Genomic DNA, 17,552 nt, shown 5'->3' with positions numbered 1-17,552 from the left:
GCCGCCGCAGCGGCCTTTTCCATCTCAGGGACACTGCCATTGGCAGGGGCTGCTGGCTTAGCTCCATCCTTTCCAGCAGCAGCTGGTGCTCCATCCTTTCCGGTGGCTGCAGCAGGTGGCGGAGGTGGCTTCATGTGTGGTGGGGGAGTGTGCTTCAGCTTCAGCAATATCTGCCGCATCCGTGCCATGTCTGTTGGCTTCCCAGGCTTTGGGCCTTGGATCACCACGATCCCAGGCTTCTTCTCCTTCTCCTTATCTTTCCTAGCCCCTCTCTTCTCGATGTTAGCAATCTCATGTGGGATAAGTTCTGATATCGCCTTCCAGTACTGCTTATCCGCACCAGCATGGAACTTTTCCTGGTTTGCTAGGAAAAGCTGGCGACAAAGCAGCAGAATAAGAAAATAAAAAGCAGCCAGGTTTTCATCTTAAGAAAAGAGACAAACAGGATTATACAGGGTCCTAATCCTACCTTCTCCCTGTCACGGTTTTGGCCCTTGCTTGTCTCAACATTGAGCTTTCTCTTCTCAACAAAAGCTTTCTTAACCTCTTCAGCATCAACGATGATTTGGCTCCTCAGCTCCTTCTCCTTCTTCTCCTTTCCTCAAGGTGGATAGCATTTTGTCTGTTGATCATTGGTGTTAGCATACACTTTGAAGAATGAAAGATAGAGAATACCAGCAACCATTATTTAAGACTGGTCACAGTGCCTATCTTGACTACCCTGCCCATTTTATGGAAGTGCAGGCTGAGAGTAGTGAACATAGGTAAATAAAATATACACAGCAAGGGACAAATAAGAACAACATCAAGGCTTACTCCCAGGAAGACTATCAGGATCACTAATAGTGAAGAAATATATCAATCAAAACACACAATAAACTAACGAGGAATTGCTTGAAGGTATAAATTAAAACATGCTGTGTGCTATTCCAAGGTTGAATACTGACGCTCTAGTGCGTATTATGAAGCAGAAAATAGAGTTGGCAAGACACATAGCTGTTCAGTGGGCAAAGCAAGCTTGTCGGCATATAAGGGAAAAAAACTAATAGCAGTAGGACCAAACAATGCACAAACAGTGAAGCTGAAGCTTATATAGTTTAACAAAGCAGCAAGGTAGCCCCGATGTATTTGTGTTTTACTGTAATGACAACCAACTACTATAACAAACTGAATCCTAGATTCCACTAGCCCCTTTTTTTAGCATGTGCATGTCACAGTCTAGCTAAATGCAAAATGAGGTTGCAGATGAATTAGATTTTCATCGCTTATGTAGAATTCTAATCCATACAAGCGCAACATGATAGAAAAACGAACCAGTATAATAAGCCATTCCGAGTGTAGAGCTGTATAGCACGCATTCATGTACTTGGTAAATGGTAATTACTGGCAGGTAAGGTATGAGGGAGACGTGAAATGGTTGATGGATCCATTGCAATCTGATGAATGAACTAATAAGGTATATAAACTAAGGCGGAGCGAGGGATCACATCCTATGCACTGAATTTTGAGTAGATCACCATGGTATATAGAAAAGCACACGGAATTGCATGCCACTGCCATGAAGTGGTCTGTGTAGTAGTAAGTACCGACGGATTCAGCTGTGAGGTGATGAGATCTATCAAAGACTGACTCTAGGCAGGTCGGCGCGGCACGATCGGATCCGACCCGAGGTGTAGATCTATTGTAAGCAGACAGCGGGGGCAGGCAGATCTGGGCAGCAGAAGCGAGAGGAAGGGAAGCGTTACCATACCGGCGCCACTCGCGGAGCAGGAATCCCTCCTCGCGGCCCATCTCGGTGGGCGGCGGGAGGATGGGCCCACCGTTGGAGTCAGCGGGTGCGGCGAAAGGGTCGTCGTGGAGGTCGCCGTTGGAGTGGGGCATGCCGAAGGGGGACGGCGCGTAGGCGTCCGGGGAGGCCGGGAAGCCGTCGGCGGGGGCGGGGGCCGAGCCGTCGAAGTGGAGGAAAGGGTCGTCGTGGAAGGGCGCGGCAGCGGGGGAGGAGGTCGGGGACTCGAAGGCGGTGGCCATGGCTGGGGCTGGGGTGGGGGATCTGGGATGGGAGGGAGGTGGGTGGCAGGTGGCCTAACGTTAACGTCCCTTGATCTGAGGTGAGCCGAAGCAAATGGAAATGGAACGCGAGCGAGGTGAGGCTGATGAGGCCTGAGGGAAGAAGAGTCTCTCTTGTCTCTCGAAGCGCAGGCGCAGGCGCCGACGCCGACGAGGCCCACGGTGCTAATGTGAACGAGGCTTTTACCTTTACATCGTTATAAAAGTTTATAATTACCCATGGCCATTAAAAAATTTGAGTGGTCATTGACGCCGTTGGTTTAAACTTTTTTTTTATTCTCCACATCATTCCGTCCATATCAGATGCTAACGGTGTCGAACGGAGCTACGAAAAAACTTAAATGCCCTTAGACTAAAGAAGCAGGCTAAAGTTTCATTTTTCTCCTGTGTCGATGAGTGTTTTGGCATCAAATTGACTATGGAGGAAGAGAGCGTTTTCAGTCGGACGAGGAACGTGTGACCATCATCCTCGAAAGCAAGTACTTGTACTTACTAGATAAAGCATAAGGTATCACAACAATAAATTATAGATAAGGGACAAAAACGAGAAATACACCACAATATTTTTTTCATTATTTATTTAAATAGTGTTAGCAGAAAGCTAGCCAGTAACCAGAATGCATAAGCATTCACGTATTTGCCCTATAAAGAAAAGAGGCAGGATGCATGAACCAATCGTCTCCGTACGCGAGGTGTGCCAGCAAGTTGCATGTTTGTATCATGTACGTATATATAGGTATGCGACAAGCTAATAGAAGTATGTGCTTCTTCGGTCACCAGGAAGGCGTACGTGCACCTGTGCAAGCCGGCCTGCCGGCCGTAGCGACGACACGTTCGTCAACAACTTCTTCAACACCAATGCAACAACTCCTTAAATTCAAAAAAAAATGCAACAGCTCCTTCGCCCATAACACCTGACGCGTTCATGACCATCGAACTCGTCGCGTTATGTGACGAAAAGGAGCAGAGTCCACGACGACCAAACCTGCGTCTGGAGGGCAGCTAGCGCTGCACAGGCCGACGAGAAGGGGCACTGACCGGCACCGCGTCGCCCGCTACAAAGGAGGCGCCCTCTGTGAGTGTCGAGTACGTGAAACCAGCATCCATGGCACCCAAGAGATCGAAGTCGCCGCCCGAAAGCAGCACCAGCAGCGACATGTGTGCGCGCGTGGCGGTGGAGTAGCCGAGGCTGTGCAGCATGCAGAAGCGGTCGTGGGGCTCCCACTCTCTGCATCCTTGAAGATGGCGAGCTGCCCCGTCAGTGACTCTAGCATCAGTGCATCACCACCCGTGATCCAAGCCTTGGACACGCGCCTACTCGATGACGACGCCGGCAGCGGAGGATGACGATGAGGGTAGGGAAGGGTGTCCACGGCAAATTGTCACCGAGGGCGTCGCACATCCCACCGGAGCGCCCACAGAACTACTACAACTGTGCCATGAAACCGCATCGGCGCGTGCGCTAGGTGCTTTCGTCGCGGACACAGATGCCGGGGCTGATCCTCTTGGCAAAGGCACCGACGCAGCCACGGAGGTCCTGTGGCACCATAGTAAAGATGTTCTCCGAGCAGGAGCCCGAGCAGAGCACGGCGTCGGAGCCGAGGACGACACAGGAGCAGGGGCCTCCCTGCAGCGAGGTACGGTGCGGCAATCCTGGGAGCCGATGTCGATGCGGGAGCTAGTGTCCGGTGAAGCCATGGAAGAAGACGACCTTGAAGCCACGCGCCCGCATCGCCCTGCGCGACTCGGCTGCTCGCTGCTCGCTACAAAGGAGCCGCCGGGCTTTTCAGCTGCCGCTCCCAACGAGGGCCTGTAGAGGATAGGGTTGCCGGCTAGAAACGAGATGGGGGCATTCTGAACATTACTCACATGTCAGGATGGTCAAACCGTTGAAAACTAACATAATGTGATGTGAATGACATCGAGGGTAAAAAAGTTTCGATCAGTGGCACATATGGCTGCTCAAACTTTTAATAGCTTATAAGTAATTACAAACTTTTATAATGGCATACAAGTAAAAACCTCGGTGTGAATGAATCATTGACAAGGACCGTATTGCCCCTAGTTGGTATTATGCTTGCTACTCCTACACATGAAAATGCTACAAGCAAGAGGACCGCACGTAGTGCGGGTGGCAAGAGCCGGTGGCTGGCTTCTCGCCCGCCAGCGTTCGAGTCTTGCACTCAACGCTTTGTGTCTCACCTGGGTTTTTTTCCTAAACTTCCGTGCAGGTATCCTCAGGCGTCTATGGAGCATAAAGGGGAGGCGACGCGCCTGTCGCTAGCAAAGCTTATGTCCTCGTGAATGTCTTGTAGACATGTGTTGTGAGTAGTATAGGTTCTAGATCTAGCGTACTGGTGTCACCTGGGGTTTTTCCCCCAAAATTCTGTGCAGGTATCCTTAGACGTCTATGGAGCATAAAGGGGAGGCGACACGTCCGTCTTTAGCGAAGCTTGTGTCTTCGTGAATGTCTTGTAGACGTGTGTTGTGAGTAGTATAGGTTCTAGATCTAGCGTACATCCTAGTGGTGTGTGTTGTGTGTGTGGCGTGGTTTGGTTGTACGTTCAGATACTACAACTTGTGCTACCAGATCTGAGGAATAAAAAACGGTACAAGCAGACCATTTCCTGTTCCCATTTGCACGTGCATCTTTTGTCCATTGACACCAAGTATTGTGCATTGCACGATTGTGCAGCACCTCCCCACCAGCCTACTGAAAATTTAACTCCTAACCATAAAAAAAATAAAAAATATTAATATATGAGTACTATACATTTTATGTTTTGTTTTTTTTAAAATTTAATAGGGGTTAAAATCTCGAGAATTATGTTGTCTTTGGACATCATCAAAACGCGTTGTTGCATATTTCTGTTAAGAAATTTATGCATTTTTTGCATGCAAAGACAAGATACACGGATGGTGGAGCCACCAGGGTCACGAGTGATGGTGCAGAACACATACGGGTCCATAAGGATGGTCTAGAATAAATTAAAACTGCTATTGAGAGTATTCATGAAAGTGTGGCTTATTGGACAGCAACATCAAAAAGAATAGAGAAGTTTGAGGAGATAGCTAAGTTTGTTAAGGTTAGTTTAGATCATAAGATAAACCTGGACTGCAAGACTAGATGGAATTCAACCTTTAAGATGCTTAGTGTTGCAGTCTCCTATAAAGCTGTTTTCATTAGAGCAGGTCGTGTTGATAAGCAATATACATGTTTGCCTAGTGAGGAGGAATGGAACTTTGTTGCTGATGTTGTAGAATGGCTTAGAGTGTTCAATGACATAACTTTGTTGTTTTCTGGAAATGAATATGTTACTGCCAACATATACTTCATAAAAATTGTGAGATTAGGAAGAAAATCAGACAGTGGTCAACTTGTGGCAGTACAAAGATTGAAGAGATGGCAGTTAGCATCAGACATCCAAGGACTGATGGGTATTGCAACCCTTCTAGATCCTCGTCTAAAAAAATTGAGCTTGCTGATGTGTTTTGAGTGGCTAACTGATACAACTGGTTACATTTGTGAGGATAAGGTTGCTAAAATCATAGATCTGTTAACTGAATTGATGATTGAATGCCATGTGGAAGAAGATTGTGACAATAGCGAATCAGCAGTAGTTGCAGCTCCAGCTGAAGACATGGAGTTCTTATTTTCATTTAGTGCAAGAGTTGCTAGTACAAGGCCATCTGCTGTGCGATTCAAATCAGAACTAGATCGCTACTTAGAAGATGAACTGATATCTCTAGAAACTAAGGGTTTCAAGGTGCTGGATTGGTGGAAGGTGGCTGGAGTACGTTATCCAACCCTAAGAAGGATAGCAAAGGATATTTATGCAATTCCTATCACTACAGTGGCATCTGAGTCTGCATTCAACACCAGTGGGAGAGTACTTAGCGAGCATCGCAGTAGGCTGACTTCAAAAATGATAGAGGCTCTTATGTGCTCACAAGATTGGTTGCGAAACAAGTACAAAAGTATATCCATTCTCTTGTTTTGTAGTTTGGTTCTTTTTACTTTGATTTTATCCTAATTGCTTGTTTTCCTTTCTAGTTGACAACAAGGAAAAAGAAGCTGTCACCTTTTGGTCTTGCCTCCAAGATATTCAAGAGGGTCTCCAGGTGTGCGCATATTCAAATTAAACCACTGTTGTAATTGTGCTCTTATTCTGTTATTCTAGAGTCTAGATACATACTAACTCTTATTCTTGTTGTACTGCCTGCCATGCCATAGAGGAACTTGAACTTTGAGCAAAGCAAGTTGTCTCCACCTCCAAGTGAAGGAAACCAACACATCAACAAGACAACAAACGACCAGCATATTTGTTGAATTGTTGTCCTATATATGTTTACTGCAATGAACTTGGAGATTTATTTATGTACCCCTTTTGGTTATGTAATGTAATGACTTATGACAGAATGACTTTGTGTGATGCTGTTATGTGACTGGTGATTGCAGTAGAGATTATTATATGCTATTATTTGTCTAATTTTATGTGCTCTGTTACTGGTGGTTGCTGTTGAATTGTTGATTTTCGTGTGCATAAATAAACTATTGACGGGTACGGGTGACCTACCGGGTATGATTTACCCTGCCGGGTATGGGTTTGGGGAAAATTCCCCATCCATAGTGGGATGGGGATTCTGGCGGTCTTAAATTTTTATGGCGGGTATGGGTCTGGGGTGGCCATACCCGATGGGGATTTACCCATTGCCATCCTTAGCCACGGGACACTAACGACTGGGGCGAGGTCCTAGCACGTGGGCCGTCAGGCGACTACAATGGGGCCAAATCTATGCCTCTGCCCTCTGGTGAACCTTCAAGTATAATGCTATGTATGTGAAGCATGCAATTATACATAGAGTATATGGTTATACTTATTTTATATACTATTATAATACTATTATAATAATATGTATTAAAAATATGTGATCTTTTGGGAAAAAAATCACATGATAAGATTTGGAGTATCTTAAAATGAGTATATGAACATACTCAAATTGATAAATGAGTATGCACATATAATGAATGTGGTTTATTGACGATGAGAGTAACTATCCGAGGAGTAGGAAAAATGCACCCATAATAATATATTATATGTATAAATAAATATAGATAGCACATAAATAATCGAATTTTAGAAGAAAAAAACTACCTATATTTTTGTTTATTTCGTTTTCATCTTAGGAAAAAACAAGTAGCTATATATACTCCTTCTATCCCAAAATAGAAGTCATTATGGGATATATGCAGGATAAACTTTCTTAACTTTGACTAGGTTTGTAAAAAATACATGCAACATTTATATCTTCAAATAAGTTTATTATAAAAGTATATTCAACGATATATCTAATGATATTAATTATGTATTATAAATATTAATATACTTTTTTATATATATTTAATTGAAGTTAAAAGTGTTTGATTTCTCAGAAAGTAAGAATGACATCTTTTTTTTTTGAAATCAAGGGTTGGCTCTATGGCCTTTTCATTGGAAACACTGGCTCGACTAAATCACGAGCAACAAGAGTATTTACAAATTCTGGGAGGGGGTGTGCCCAAACATAGAGTTCACCCGGATCCCAACTCATAGCAAGCTTTGCTAAGTCATTGCGACAGAACTACAAGTTCTAGGATAGAAATAAGGTCACTTCATACAAAATGCTTCCGTAACATGAAACGAGTATCGCTGATCATCATCCCACAGGTCGCCAAATCCATAGTGAAAGATTGCAGAGCATGCTGCAGAACAGAAGAATCAACCTCAACCTGAATGTGTGATATGCCGTAAATCAGTGGCCGCTTGGGGATGGAGGGAGTATATTTTTGTCTGATCCATTTTCATTTGCATATTTTTTTTAGATATATAAATTTTCCATTACTCAGACAAAACTCGTCAGTAATTGCAGACTGAATACAAAGTGGATTGAGATCCAGGATCGGATCGTCATCCAAAGAGCAAATACTACCAAGAGCAGCTAACTTTTGTGCCACACTGTTGCCTGTCCGTCACCGATGCTGAACTGGCCATGACATAAAATTCAGAGACAGTAAATTCCTTAGCTCCGTCACTATGTTTACCGTTGCACTGAGATCATAGGTACTTGAGTAGACAGCCTGCACCACGGCCAAAGCTTCAGTTTCGATGATCACCCGTCCCACGGCCTGTACGCCCTGGATGGATACAGGCAATGATCTCGCCCTGCAGAGGTTCCAGGAGCGCAACCAGTCTGCCTCGCCGTGCCGCCACCGCGTCTCCATCTATGGTAATATAAAACACCCAGAATCCCAGGCCAGCGTAACACGTACAGCTCTCAGCCCACTCTACATCCCACGTATCTCCCTCCCTCGCTCCATCTCTCCCGCCGCACAGGTTTCTTTCGACCGCTTCCCAGAAAAACACCGTTGCCAAGTCTTGCTTGCCGAGTCTGACATCAATACACAATAGAATAGAATAGATACATACACGATAGGATCTCATACAAAACAGAAGTTCTAACAGGATACAAATCTCTTTCCATATACAACTGCGTTTATCTTTATATATTGACTAGTTGAGTGCCTGTACGTTGCTACGGGCATACAAAAAATCCGATGTCATAAAGCCACACAGGTAGAACATTTGTAAAAGCTTATGTCCTCACAAACAATTAGCTCCAAAACACAAATGTAAGATATATAACATCCAAATCAGTAATATCTCCACAAGCCATCATATACTACTTGTCTCCTATTGTTCTCATGCTTTTTCTATTACATTAAATGTAGATAGATACGACAAATATAAATTGCAAAAGACTCAAATGTAAGATATATAATACTTATACAAAACAGAAGACAATATCTTTCTATGGTGTTAGGACTTCTTTGTAGACAATATTTTTCGTGTATGTACCATTAATTGTTGCCTTCTTTTTGTTATCCTTCTTATCACCAGGTGGGACAATAAGGATCCTGATGTTCGATCTGGCAGTGGCTCTAGATAGCGCAACATACAACTGACCATGAGAAAACACTGGTTCAGGCAAATACACACAAACATTAGGGATAGTCTGCCCTTACGCCTTGTTAGCCGTCATGGCAAAACTGAGCCTAATGGGAAACTACTTCCTCTTGAACTAGAATGGGAACACCTCATCATCAGAGGGGCATAATGGAATCCGTGGTAGGAAGATTCGTTTTCCAACATGGTCCCCCACCACAATTTCTGCATCGATGGTATTTCGTTGGAACCCCGAACCACCAGCCTCGTTTCATTGCAAAGTTGTTGACATTTCTTAGCGTCGCTACTAATAACAGAGTTTTAAATCTAGTCCCTATATTGATGGCCATCGGGCCAACCCGATCCGACCAGGTCCGGGCTTGGGTCAGGCACGGCCCGCTAGGTTTGGGCCGGCACGGCACGCGAGCTTCTCGGACCGTGCCGAGTCGTGCACCATGCCTGCCCTACGGCCCAGGCATGGCCCTATGGGCTGGTAGTCGTACCGTGCTGGCCCGCTGAGCACGGCCAATTCTGCAGGCCGTGCCAGCCCACAGCCCGGTCCCCTTAAATCACCTCAAAAAAATCATCTCATACAGCACTTAGCAAATATGACATTCTCGGTCAGATCACAAGCACAGATTATGACTTCTAAGTTCTAAGTTCACATATTATAACTTCTAAGTTCACATTCACAATCAGATCACTTACCAAATTTCACATTCACAAATCAGAACTGAACTCAACTCCAAATGACCAAATCCAACAAAACAAAAGACACAGGAGAGACAATTAAGATAACTGAGCTGTTTGTGCAATGTTGACTCATTAAAAACCTTTCTAGGTAAAACTCACCTTTGTGAGAAACCCTAGAAATAAAAAAAGAGTGCAGCACAACTCTTAATTAAGTCTTAAATATGTTCAAAGATCTTAAGTCTCACATAAAACATATACATATTACAGATCACACTCTCAACTCTCAAGTCTCAAGTCTCAACCAGCAGCACCCCTAGATGTAACAACAGCAGCACCCCCATATGTACCAGCAGCAGCACCCACAGATGTAGGAGCATCATCTTCATCGAGATACAAATTCTTGAAGGAATCCTCAAACTCTTGGTTGTCAACAACATGCTGTTACCTTCTTTCTCCTAACTCCCAATCCTTTATGCAAGTCAGCATCTCCATAGTTTCAGGTAACAAACGTCGTCGCCGCTGCTCAATGATCCTTCCTGCTAAGCTGAAATATGATTCCGAGGAGACAGTAGAAACAGAAACTGATATAATATCTCTAGCCATGATAGATAGCATTGGATATGTTAGTTTGTGGTCACGCCACCAGAGAAGTAAATCAAAATCATCCTCATATGTAGTGACTTGTCACTGTCAACATAAACTGAGAGCTCACACATAACAGAACTAGATGTAGATAAAGTGGGGGCAGAGACAGGGGAAGGACCAACAACACCAGATCCAGGGCTATAAGACCCTCGGTGTTACGCCCTAAACAAATTACCAAATCATATCATGAGCATCATGTTTATGTGATAATGCATGTGATGGAATGTGTAGATAACATTTTTGTAACTTAAGATGATCAATAAAAATATTAAATGAGAAGCTATTCCATAACTCATATGTATCAAGTAGGGTTTAAAACTAATTTTTATTGAACAAAAAACACTATAGAACATATATGTAGCACTTAAATAAAGTTTGAAATATGAACTTTGTAGATGACAATGAAATACTTGCCGTGGAAAAAAACATTGCTAGCCAACATTTCTAATAGCCTAGAATTGCAACTTGGAATCAAGTTCAGCTCAAAGACTTAGAATATTTTTATGTTTATAAACAGTAAGACAATGCAATGTTTAGTGATTTATTTTGTGAAATTGAGTTAGGAGGTGGTGTCGTGTTTTAGCTCGGGTTGGTAGCCTCACATGCCATCTTGAGCATAGTGAAGATGGTTTGATTCCTAAAGCAACCGTTTAGTTGTTATGTGCACTTTAATGCGTGCACGACATGTCCTCGGGCTGGCTCGTCGGGTGGACGCGGTCACCAAGCTCGGACGCTCGGTGTCACCGCGCTGGTCACGCGTGCGCACGCTACCACGCTGTGCGGAGCTACTGCTGCCGCCTGCCCCACCCCATGCCGCGACGAAGCCACTGCCAGCGCCACTGCCTCGCGTTGCCACTATTGACGCCACTGTGACGTCGTGCTACGCTGCTGCCACTTGCTCTGCCGCCGCGGGCACGTGGGCTGTCCTAGCTACGCTCGCACCGTCGCCTCGCCTTAATGGCGCTGCGGCCACGCACCTACTTGCCTCCCTATGCGTGCGTGGTCTGGTCGTGGTCGCGTAGCGAGTGCGCAGACACAGTCATGAATTTGGTCGACTTCTAGCTACCAAGGTGAGGACGCCAAAGCTCGGACCCATCCCTCTTTCCCTCTGCTGCCGCCATTGGAGCCGTGCCAGCACGTCAGACAATGAGAGGTCATCTCCAATCAATTTCGCCCGTCTACAACTCGCCAATGAGTTCTCTAGCTGCCCAATCCCACCCAACCATGGAGCACGCACTGCCAATCTCCAATTTGGAGCTTTCCCCATCGTTGAGCTGATAAGGCCGTGATCGGCAGGTATCGATGGTAGCCCTCCTACTGCCACCCGAACCAATTCATCTACACTACCAGCTTCACCTTGCCTACCTCTCCACCATGCGCACGCCAGAGGAACCGCTACCACCTCTCTGTTGCCGCTGACGCGACCATGCCACCGCGGTGCGCCGCCACATGGCTCGGCCACACATGGCCACCCCTCCTCCACAATGCTCCACCCTAGCTGTCACCTCGTCCTGGTCCATGGTAGTCTCCTGATGCTCACTCGCTAGCCAATTAGGTCCGTAGTAGCCCTAGCTCATCGGAGCGGATGCGCCACCACCGTAGATGGCTGCGCGTCGCTGCAGCTCGCTCCAGCGCGTCCCACCACCTCATGTTGCTACTTGGTGTAGGTGGTTAGACCGTAGTTGAAGGTCGGCCCAACCGACGGGCCAGCGTGAGCCTCTGGTGGGAAGCGCGGTCGCGCCGTGTCACCGCTCACCGCGCCGCCGTGCGCTGAGTCGCTGGGGGTGTAGGCAGGTGAATTAGGGAAAGGTCAGGGGGTTAAGTGAGAAGGCCTATGAGAGGGGAAAATAGTGTTGGTACTTAGTTGTGATTTGGAAGAAGTTTGAGGCCTCTTTTGCATAAAGTGCCAGCGCGCGGGCGCCTCGCGCGTGGGCGGCCTCGTGTGGGCCGTGAAAGTGGGCCGCTGCGCAGGCACGCTGTGTCGTGTGGGCCACTCATGTCTGCTGCCCGTGTGGGCTGTGTGGGACATTCACTTTTCATTTTCCTAAGGAATTAGAAATAGTTTTCTAATTTAATTTCTGAGCTGATCTTTGATAATTAATATAAAATCATGAAGGTGTCCAAAAATTATGAAATAAATTTTGATAGGTTTCTAAAATTATGATCTATCTGTTGGTATATATAGTTCATGTTTATATGTGTTGACACTAGGAGCTATTAAATAGTATGAGAATGCTCAATATTATTAAGTTGATTATTGTAGGAATTTTTGTGGTAAATTGGTGATAGCTTTAGTTCTGAAATTTTTATTGTAGCTTCATTGTATTATTATGTGCTCACTACAATTTTTGTAGCCTTAGAATAGACTAAGCATTAGGGTAGTTAAATGCTCTTTGTTTTAATATACATTAAATCACTAGTACAAATAAAGATATATCCTTAATTTGCCAAGCTAAGGGTTTGTTAGTTGAATCCAACACTTTGCTTGATGAAGATGATAGTTAGCTTAGTACTTTAGTCATTAGAGCTAGCTTAGTAGCTTAGTATGTGTATTCTTATTTTAAAAGTTGTTGTTGTCTAAATGCTAAGTGTTGCATCATCATCGCAGGCATGAGAGAACGAGTTGGTAGAGATAGAGACCACAGACGATCGTAAGTTCGAGGAGATCATCGAGGAGTACGGGGAGGAGATTCTCGTGTAGGAGGAGGTCCTAGAGCCACCGATGACTGACTCATCTAACACCGCGCCTGCCCAAGGCAAGCCCCGATGCATAACCCTTATTTTTGATAATCATTGAATATATATGTGTGATGTGCATTTACGTTACAAGAATTTTATAAAAACCACATACGTAGATATATATATCCTATGAGTCTTACTAGTGCAGGTTCAAGTAGCTTCTATGATTAGATTTTTGGTAGCATGAGTAACCTATCGTTACTCATAATAGGTGATTATTATAATTACTCTTATGATAAAAATGATAAAGGAAAACAGAGACCAAGCAGGGATATGGTATGGGTTATGGTGGGTGTGACGAGTTGTGTCCTGCTACCACGGGGCTTAGCTTGGTTACACTGTTTTGCCTATCCATGTCGATTGAGGACCATCCATTGCTGTGGATGGTAGTCAGGTTATAGACTTATTATCCTGAGCACATACTTGCTTATGAGAGCGGGAAGGCTCGTTATGCTCTTGTCGTGGGTTCTAACTCTTTTCGGACCGACTGATTGGAGGCGGGGAAAGGTGGAGGTCTAAGCACCATATTGAGATCGAGACCTAGACCCCATGACAGGAGTGGAATGGGTTGGTCTTGTTTATGCCTAGGGTACAAACAGGGTATGTGTTTCGAGGTACCCAGCTAGGATACATTGGTTTTCACGAATCGCCGTTTCCATGAGACGGTACGGCTTGGCTATGGTCTAGCACCATAGTAAGAACTAGAAGATGAAAGATGGTGAAATGGTTTTGATTGCTCAACCCTTGCTCGAAAGTAGAACATGTGCTTACCTAGAATGGTTAGTTAATGAAGTAATCGTGACTGCTAATTAAACTTGATCTTAAGGATGTACTTCTAGTAATGCTTTTCGCAAATAAAAAGAAAATAGCAAACCCATATTGTCGATCATACCCCTTGGAGTCGGGAAACTATTTTCACAAGTCGGGTAAGTCTTGCGAGTACAATGCGTACTCAGGGTTTATTTTACCCTGCTGCAGGTGCAGCTTGAGGAGTAGCTCTTGTGTGGAGGATTCTTCTGGTGGGCAGAGATGGATCCTTGTATCGTTTCTGCTCAATGTTTTCCTAAATGGTAAATGGTCTTTACACGGTCGCCCTTCATTTAGCGTTTAGGCTATTTACACGGTGTTTAAACGAAGTTAAACGGTCTAAACAGTTTTGTACTTTTAAAGAAAAAATACATATAATTATATATGTGTATGTAAAAAATGAAGTATTCTAGCATTTATACATATTTATCTGAGTAAAAATCAATTATTTTGGTATGTATATATATTTATGCATGTGAAAAGAACCAAATATAGATATTTATGCATGTAACATATCAAGTGTATACATTTATAAATATAATAAACTTAAGTATACAAATTTATCCATACAAAACTGAACTAGATTTACCTCGTGTTCGCCTAAACAGCCGTTTAAACACTGTTTAGCTCATTTAATGTTGTTTATCTCTATTCCGTTTAGGCCGTTTAGACCTTTTTTCCTGTTTTTTGACCATTTAAACGGTCAACTGTTTAATTTCCGTTTACCCCTAAACAAAACAGTTTACCACCGTTTACCATTTACTGGCCGTTTAAACGGCCATTTAATCCGTTTAGGTGAACACTGTTTCCGCTAGATGTTATTTTAAATCCCGCTATTTAATTATCGCACTCTGAACTCTGGTATTGTAATAAATAATTTTCAAGAACTCTTGTTGTATGAAATTGACTAAGTATTATAAGCTCGTACTCATTATTGGGTTCTAGACGTAAAATGTGGATTGATTTGAGTTCTCCCGTGGGGTGTGCTCGACGGAACTATCCGATGTAGCTAACTTTCGGGGTGCTTAGTATCTAGTATAAGACGAGCGCCTTCGGAAGCGTGTTATTTCAGGCGGTTCTGCCACAGGTGGTATCAGAGCCAATAATGACTCTATGAGTTTAAAAACTCTTTTCAAAACCTAAAATTTGATCAACAAAAGCTTTGCAAAAAGTAGGATGTGATAAATTACGTATGTAAGTATAAGCCCTAGTAATATGGTCTATCTAGGATAGTGGCACTGGTTTTATCTAATCAATCTTCTATAGGTACACTAACTTACGCTGCGTAAGAATCGTTTAGCGTACGGAAAGTGAGTGTGCGCTGTGCCAAAAATTATATACGAATGCCGCTATATTCTAGCTTGAGCGAATGAATAGGTCAATCCATGCATCATGAAAAGAGAATCTTGGTTAAGCTAGACTCCTCTTCATGTATAATTTTTGGGTAGTTAATATGATAGGTTAATAAATAAGAGAAATGCTTTAACTCTTAAGGAAAAGTTCTCACTTGTAACCATTTATTGGGCCTTGTCATCTCTCTTGCCATTTGTTTCTAAGTATGGAGGCCTGGTCTCCAACAGTGGGTTCCTATCTGTTTATAGATGAACCTAAGGTCGGGTCACAGGAGCACCAATGCTGGGATGGGCCATGGTCTTAGTGAAGACCAAGGTGAAAATGGTTGTGGCGATGATCATGACAATGCCAATGGGGAGAGCCATGAGGCCCCACTCCTTTGTCCTCCTCCTCCGCCACCACCACTGCCTCCGATGACTCATGCGATGATGATGGCCGAGATATTGGCTGCTCATCGCGAGTCAACCCATGTCGTGGAGATGCTGGCATAGGCTATTGGTGGCTCCGCCCATGGAGGCCCCGGTGGCAACGGCGGGAACGGGGGTGGTGCCCACAGTCCCGAGAGGCCCTGTTCCTATCAGAACTTCTTGGGGACACACCCACCCATGTTCACGCCGACTGCTGAGCCTCTGGACAGGAGCACTGGCTTCGTATTCTAGAGCAGAAGTTTTAGCTGCTCAATGTGACTGATGAGCAGAAGGTGCGCTTTGTCGTATAGCAGCTTCTAGGATCTGCCAGTTCTTGGTGGGACACTTTCAACGCCATGCAACCTATGGACCACCATGTGACTTGGTGGGTGTTTACCACTACTTTCTGTTAGTACTATATTCCTGCTGGTTTGCTGAACAGGAAGCTATTCAAGGTTCTGGAGCTAAAGCAAGGAAATATGACTGTGATAGAGTATGTGAACAAGTTCAACCATCTTGCATAATATGTTTAGACTCATGTCAATACTGATGAGAAGAAGATGGACCGTTTCAATCATGGTCTCTCTTGTATCCTCTAAGAGAAGTTGTATATAGGGGGCTATCAGACTTTTGATGCTTTGATGAATGTTGTTATTGCTATGGAGGGACTTCAGCGTGACTCAGGCTAAGTGGAAGCACAAGAGGGTGATCACTGGGTCTTCTAGTCACCCACAGTCACAAAAGGTACATGTTGTGAGGAGGGTGTCTTTTCACTCTCCGGGTGGACAGCCATCTCGCCAGACTCAGCAGACTCATTAGACACCTTCCACTCAGTACCATGCACCTACTCAGTAGGTGCAGCAACCTTAGGGACAGCAGGTTCCACCTTGTCAGGGACAGGGGAACAAGCCGGGTGCTTGTTTCAAGTGTGGCAAGGAAGGCCACTATTCTCATGAGTGCCCCAGAACTAGCTTGCTCAGTCTTCGCAGCCTTCAACCAACTCTCGTCTAGTCAAGAGGACCATCATCAAGAATAAGGTGCCCGTGAGCCGCTCTAGATAGGTTAACTTCACCGAGGCTAAGGAGATTCCGCAGGGTGAGCCTGTGATGGCTGATATGTTTACCATTAATTCTCACCCAGCATGTGTTATTTGATTCTGGTACATCACATTCATTCATGAGTATGGGGTTTGCACAAAGGCACAATAAATCTACTATGGCTATTCCTATTGCTTATAGAATCAGACCCCCCAGGTGCGTAGTTGTGCGTTAAAACTTAGACGGACATAGAGAGACTAGTGCTAGCAACTCACTCTTATCGTCTCTAGTTCATGGTGCTGCCTGGGCAAGGCATAGATGCAATTCTAGGAATGAACTGGTTGAGAAATTATGGGATAGTCCTGAACCTTAGACAAAGAATTGTTGAGTTGAATCTCCCTTCTTCTAAGGATAGAATGTCTCTCCTTATGCCTTTAGTCCCCGCCTTGCCAGTTGTTGCTCATGCTGAAGTTTTTCCCAATCTTGCTTCTATTCCTATGGTCTGTGAGTTTTTGGATGTCTTCCCTGAGGATCTACCTGGGTTAACACCGGATAGGGATGTGGAGTTTGCCATTGAGTTAGAACCTTATATTGCTCCTATTTTGCGGCGTCCTTACCACATGGCTCTAAAGGAATTGGCTAAGATGAAAAAACAGTTAGAGGAATTATTGGAGAAGGGATTCATCCGTCCAAGTTCTTCACCATGGGGTCGTCCAGCTATTTTCATGAAGAAGAAGGATGACACTCTTCGGATGCGTGTGGATTATCGCCCTCTCAACGCAGTAACCATTAAGAACAAGTATCTTTTACCTCATATTAAT

At 44.5% G+C, this 17,552-nt stretch overlaps 1 pseudogene; it reads right to left on the bottom strand.

Annotated features, from left to right (window-relative positions):
* The window catches only part of LOC136526636 (clathrin light chain 2-like), a 2,997-nt pseudogene extending 761 nt beyond the window's left edge, over positions 1–2,236 (bottom strand).
* Positions 2,237–17,552: the final 15,316 nt, after the last annotated feature.

Source organism: Miscanthus floridulus, chromosome 19, assembly GCF_019320115.1.
Source record: "Miscanthus floridulus cultivar M001 chromosome 19, ASM1932011v1, whole genome shotgun sequence".
Taxonomy (NCBI): domain Eukaryota; kingdom Viridiplantae; phylum Streptophyta; class Magnoliopsida; order Poales; family Poaceae; genus Miscanthus; species Miscanthus floridulus.
Note: the sequence above shows the minus strand (reverse complement) of the source record. Positions and strands in the feature narration are given on the sequence as shown.